Genomic DNA, 6580 nt, shown 5'->3' with positions numbered 1-6580 from the left:
GACACATTTAAAGCAGTGTTAAGAGTGAAATTTATAGCACTAGATGCCCAAAAGAGAAAGCAGGAAAGATCTAAAACTGACACCCTAACATCACAATTAAAAGAACTAGAGAAGCAAGAGCAAACAAATTGAAAAGCTAGCAGAAGACAATAAATAACTAAGATCAGAGCAGAACTGAAGAGGAGAGAGACATGAAAAACCCTTCAAAAAAATCAACGAATCCAGGAGCTGGTTTTTTGAAAATATTAACAAAATAGATAGACCACTAGCTAGACTAATAAAGAAGAAAAGAGAGAAGAATCAAATAGATGCAATAAAAAATGATAAAGGGGGTATCACCACTGATCCCACAGAAATACAAACTACCATCAGAGAATACTATAAACAACTCTACACAAATAAACTAGAAAATTTAGAAGAAATGGATAAATTCCTGGACACATACACCCTCCCAAATCTAAACCAGGAAGGAGTCGAATCCCTGAAGAGACCAATAACAAGTTCTGAAATTGAGGCAGTAATTAATAGCCTACCGGGAAAAAAAAAAAAAGTCCAGGACCAGATGGATTCACAGCCAAATTCTATCAGAGGTACAAAGAGGAGATGGTACCATTCCTTCTGAAACTATTTCAATAGAAAAAGAGGGACTCCTCCCTAACTCATTGTATGAGGCCAGCGTCATCCTGATACCAAAACCTGGCAGACACACAACAAAAACAAGAAAATTTAGAAAATTTCAGGCCAATATCCCTGATGAACATCGATGTGAAAATGAGTCCAGCAGCACATCAAAAAGCTTATCCACCAGGATCAAGTCAGCTTCATCGCTGGGATGCAAGGCTGGTTCAACATACACAAATCAATAAATCATCATTCTCAGCAAAATATCACAAGAACAGAAAACCACACACCACATGTTCTCACCCATAAGTGGGAGTTGAACAATGAGAACACTTGGACACAAGGAGGGGAACATCACACTCCAGGGCCTGTTGGGGGGTTGGGGGATAGGAGAGGGATAGCATTAGAAGAAATGCCTCATGTAGGTGATGGGTTGATGGGTGCAGCAAACCACAATGCAATGTGTATACCTAGGTAACAAACCTGCACATTCTGCACATGTACCCCAGAACTTAAAGTATAATAATAAAAGACGCTGCCTCAGGATGTAAAGTGTAACAGAGGGGCCAGGGTGAGCAACGTGGGCCTGTGAGACTTTTGGTTGCCAGTGTCCCAGCTCCCCCGGCAGGCGGCTTGGCAATGGTCCGCTCTGTTTGCTGCCTGCGGATTCGGGTTCCAGACTGAAGGCTGCAGTGTTCTCTGCGGCTTATTGTGGCCCCTGACAGGCCAAGTTTACTTTGGCAACTGCCAGAGAAGCCTTTGTGCTATGGAGGAGCCTGGGGCTACCCCTCAGCCGTATTTGGGGCTGGTCCTGGAGGAGCTAGGCAGGGTTGTGGCAGCACTGCCCGAAAGTATGAGACTAGACTCTAATCCTTATGGTTTTCCATGGGAGTTGTTGATATGTGCAGCTGTTGTTGGATTTTTTGCTGTTCTCTTTTTTTTGTGGAGAAGTTTTAGATCGGTTAGGAGTCGGCTTTATGTGGGAAGAGAGAAAAAGTTTGCTGTAATGCTTTCTGGACTAATTGAAGAAAAATGTAAACTGCTTGAAAAATGTAGGCTTGTTGGAAAAGAGTATGAAGGCTATGAAGTAGAGTCATCTTTAAAGGATGCCAGTTTTGAGAAGGAGGCAGCAGAGGCACAAAGTTTGGAGGCAACCTGTGAAAAGCTAAACAGGTCCAATTCTGAACTTGAGGGTGAAATACTCCGTCTAGAAAAAGGTAAGAGAAATCTAAACATTCCGAACAAGGTGAATTGATGGTGGATATTTCCAAAAGGATACAGTCTCTAAAAGATGAGTCAAAATCCCTCAAATCACAAGTAGCTGAAGCCAAAATGAACTTCACCATATTTCAAATGAATGAAGAATGACTGAAGATAGCAGTAAAAGATGCTTTGAATGAAAATTCTCAACTTCAGAAAACCAGAAACAGCTTTTGCAAGAAGCTGAGGCATGGAAAGAGCAAGTGAGTGAATTTAATAAACAGAAAATAACATTTGAAGACTCCAAAGTACACACAGAACAAGTTCTAAATGACAAAGAAAATCACATCAAGACTCTGAGCGCTTGCTAAAGATGAAAGATCAGGCTGCTATGCTTGGAGAAGACATAGCGGAAGATGATAACTTGGAATTAGAAATGAACAGTGAATCGGAAAATGGTGCTTACTTAGTTAATCCTCCAAAAGGAGCTTTGAAGAAACTGATTCATGCTGCTAAGTTAAATGCTTCTTTAAAAACCTTAGAAGGAGAAAGAAACCAAATTTATAGTCAGTTATCTGAAGCTGATAAAACAAAGGAAGAGCTTACAGAGCATATTAAAAATCTTCAGACTGAACAAGCATCTTTGCAGTCAGAAAACACACATTTTGAAAGTGAGAATCAGAAGCTTCAACAAAAACCTAAAGTCATGATTGAATTATATCAAGAAAATGAAATGAAACTCCACAGAAAACTAGCAGTAGAGGAAAATTACCGGTTAGAGAAGGAAGAGAAACTTTCTAAAGTGCAGGAAAAGATCAGCCATGCCACTGAAGAGCTGGATCTATGTAAGCGAAGAGCTGTTCTGAAAAGCTGGATCTATAGAAAGCAAGCCAAAGATCTTGAAGAAGAATTGGAGAGAACTATTCATTCTTATCAAGGATGGATTATTTCCCACAATAAAAAAAGCACATAAGGCCGGCCATGGTGGCTCACGCCTGTAATCCCAGCACTTTGGGAGGCAGAGGCGGGCGGATCATGAGGTCAGGAGATCGAGACCATCCTGGCTAACATGGTGAAACCCCATCTCTACTAAAAATACAAAAAATTAGCCAGGCGTGGTGGAGGGCGCCTGTAGTCCCAGCTACTCGGGAGGCTGAGGCAGGAGAATGGTGTGACCCTGGGAGGCAGAGCTTGCAGTGAGCCGAGATTGCACCACTGCACTCCAGCCTGGGAGATAGAGCAAGACTCTGTCTCAAAAAAAAAAAAAAAGCACATAATAATTGATTGGCAGCTTGGACTGCTGAAAGAAACTTCAATGATTTAAGGAAAGAAAATGCTCACAACAGACAAATATTAACTGAAACAGAGTTTAAATTTGAACTTTCAGAAAAAGATTCTTATGCCCTTGATGTTCCAAATACAGCATTTGGCAGAGAGCATTCCCCATATGGTCCCTCAACATTGGGTCGGCCTTCATTCAAAACAAGAGTTTTTCTCTATTCTCCAACCTTGTTGGAGGGTCCACTCAGACTCTCATCTTTGCTTCCACGGGGAGGAGGAAGAGGCTTAAGAGGTCCAGGGAATCCTCCGGACCATCAGATTATCAATGAAAGAAGAGAATCAAGATGTGATAGGTTAACCAATCGTCATAGGACTTCTTTTGACACTGGGTCCCTGTCACCTCCATGGGAACAGGACCGTGGGATGATGTCTCCTCCACCAGGACAATCATATCCTGATTCAGCTATTCCTCCTCAAAGGCAAGACAGATTTTATTCTAATTCTGGCACACTGTCTGGACCAGCAGAACTCACAAGTTTTAATATGACTTCTTTGGATGAAATGAATGGGTCAATGCTTTCAGAAATGGAATCCAGTAGAAATGATACAAAAGATGACCTTGGTAATTTAAATGTGTCTGATTCATCTCTCCCTGCTGAAAATGAAGCAACTGGCCCTTGCTTTTTTCCTCCACCTCTTGCTCCAATCAGAGGTCCATTGTTTCCAGGGAATACAAGGGGCCCATTCATGAGAAGAGGACCTCATCTCCCCCTACCTCCTCCAGGAACCATGTTTGGAGCTTCTCGAGATTATTTTCCACCAAAGGATTTCCCAGGTCCACCACATGCTCCATTTACAATGAGAAATATCTACACCGAGGGGTTTTCCTCCTTACCTCCCGCCAAGACCTGGATTTTCCCCCTAACCCCCACATTCTGAAGGTAGAACTGAGTTCCCTTCAGGGTTGATTCTGCCTTCAAATGAGCCTGCTACAGAACATCCAGAACCACAGCAAGAAACCTGACAATATTTTTGCTCTCTTCAAAAGTAATTTTGACTGATCTCTTTTTCAGTTTAAGTAACTGCTGTTACTTAAGTGATTACACTTTTGCTCACATTGAAGCTTAATGGAATTAAAATTCTCAGGATAGTGTTTTCTAAATAAAGATGATTTAAATATGAATCTTATGAGTAAATTATTTCCATTTTATTTTATTCTAGATAGTATAGCTACTTTAATTTTATTAACTAATACACTATTATATAACAATAATGGGAGTTTTATATGTGTAATCTTGTAGGTAGGGAGGCTTTAAATTGTAAAGACTGTGTCTTTATGCCAAGAACTGTATTTACTGTGGTTGTAGACAAATGCAAAAGTAATTTTATCCTTAATTAAATAAATTTTGGTTGATATTTTTTAAAAAAGAAAAAAAAGAAAATGATTAATCTGTCATTGAGGTGCATTATCAATTGTTTAACCATTCCTCTCTTATTGAACATTGGGTTGTTTAAAAAGTGTTGCTATTTTTGAATCATGGTTCAGTGAACAATTTTGGACATACAACTTTTTTTCTGATGAGTTATTTCCTAAGGATCCAGCTCAGAAACTCAGCACATAAACCTAATAAGAAAAAAATAATTTGAAGTGGCAAATCTCTTACACCAATAAAATTGTTGTATTTACGTTTGGATTTAGATGCCTTTCAATGGTCATACCTTTGCCTAGCTTTTATGGATTCTACTTTTAATATGTAGAGTGACTGTTTAAATCACCTAACCCCACTGAGTTTTCAGTTCCCTTTTATTCGACAAGACTGGATTGTGTGATCCAGCTCCTCAAACTTAGTTATCAACCACCATCCTAGAGAACTGAATTCACATGAGGCCTATCCAGAAGAACAATCTCCCTTTCAGTGTCCTCACACATGCAGTGACCAGAGACCAACCTTGATAAATTATGGAAAAAGTACAGCACATTCTGGAAGAGCCATGGAAGATCCAGATCATCTGGTGCTGGATAAGAATATTAATGGACAGGCCCGGCATGGTGGCTCACGCCTGTAATCCCAGCACTTTGGGAGGCCGAGGTAAGTGGATCACGATGTCAGGAGATTGAGACCATCCTGGCTAATATGGTGAAACCCCGTCTCTACTAAAAATACAAAAAATTAGCCAGGTGTGGTGGCGGGCTCCTATAGTCCCAGCTACTCGGGAGGTTGAGGCAGGAGAATGGCGTGAACCCAGGAGGTGGAGCTTGTAGTGACCGAGATTGCACCACTGCACTCCAGCCTGGGCGACAGAGCGAGACTCTGTCTCAAAAAAAAAAAAAAAAAAAAAAAATTAACGGACAAAAGGGTTAATGAAAGAACATATTGAAGCATCCAATTATGTGGTATCTGCTCAAATTAGGAATCAATGAGATCAGTCAGTTAGCAGTCAAGATTTATAAAAGAGATGATGGCCTTGGGAGGGGCTGCCCTACTCAACTTTTTAATGACTAGAAGCTATTAAGGGCTCCAGCCAGAACCCTTCAGTAGGATTCAGTGAGGATCCCAATTTGGGGTCCAGAAGTAAATGACAACTCCCAGGAACCATTCAGAATAAAAATGGGGGAGCATTACTGTGAATTTATATTATCCAAGTCTGAGGAAAATTAATGTTAAGGAAGCTTTGCAAAAGTCTAATATTTACACCAAATTCCAGGGCACCATGCTGTAAGACAAAGCACTTGTCCTGCCCCTCTCCCTTCCTCATGTTTTTTGGTTCTTGGGATCCTTAAGTTTCAATGTTATTCTTAAAATATAGAGCATCTGGGAAACTAAAAAAGTGGAAGATATTCAAATTCTAATGAATGTACTGGCAGTATTGTAGATCATGAAGTATAACATAAAGACAAGAATCCCTAGCCTCTTCCAGCCATACTTTACTGAAGACCTTATTACAGGACATGGGAGGTAATGGTAAGGAGAAAGGATAGAATTTTGAGAAGTCTGGGAAGACAATGTATGATAACATCTGGAGAAGCTTCGCATAGGTTACTTTTGTTCAAGCTTAAGAAAAAGCTAGCTTGCCCCTGCACTGTCATCAGGTATCACGAAAGTAAATAAAACCTTTAAAGGTTATTCAAGCCAGACAGACTTCTGTCTTCTCTATACTATCCTGTGATCCTAATCTCTTAACAGTTACTACATATAATTTCCCTATATTTGCTACTAGTATTTTATCATATGTAATATTACACTCTTGATATTTCAAAAGTGGATGATTCATCTCCCAAAGAGACTGCAAAATTCATGAGTTAAGATTTGAGAATTTTATTTTAGACAAGATTTAGTCAGATTTTAGCGAGTTGGAATCTCTGTTTTCTCTAACAATACTGCTTGTCCTTTTGTGTATTAAGGAATTTTCGTCTATCAAAGATTGTATGAGGTAGACCAGAAGATAACTTGCCTTGAAAATCTCCGGAATGCAAAAT

The 6580-nt window shown here is 40.0% G+C and overlaps 1 pseudogene; it reads left to right on the top strand.

Annotated features, from left to right (window-relative positions):
* Positions 1 to 1064: 1064 nt before the first annotated feature.
* On the top strand, positions 1065 to 5239 carry LOC101003231 (annotated as a pseudogene).
* Positions 5240 to 6580: the final 1341 nt, after the last annotated feature.

The sequence above is a fragment of the Papio anubis genome, chromosome 13, assembly GCF_008728515.1.
Source record: "Papio anubis isolate 15944 chromosome 13, Panubis1.0, whole genome shotgun sequence".
NCBI classification, from domain to species: domain Eukaryota; kingdom Metazoa; phylum Chordata; class Mammalia; order Primates; family Cercopithecidae; genus Papio; species Papio anubis.
This window is presented reverse-complemented; position numbering and strand designations above follow the sequence as displayed.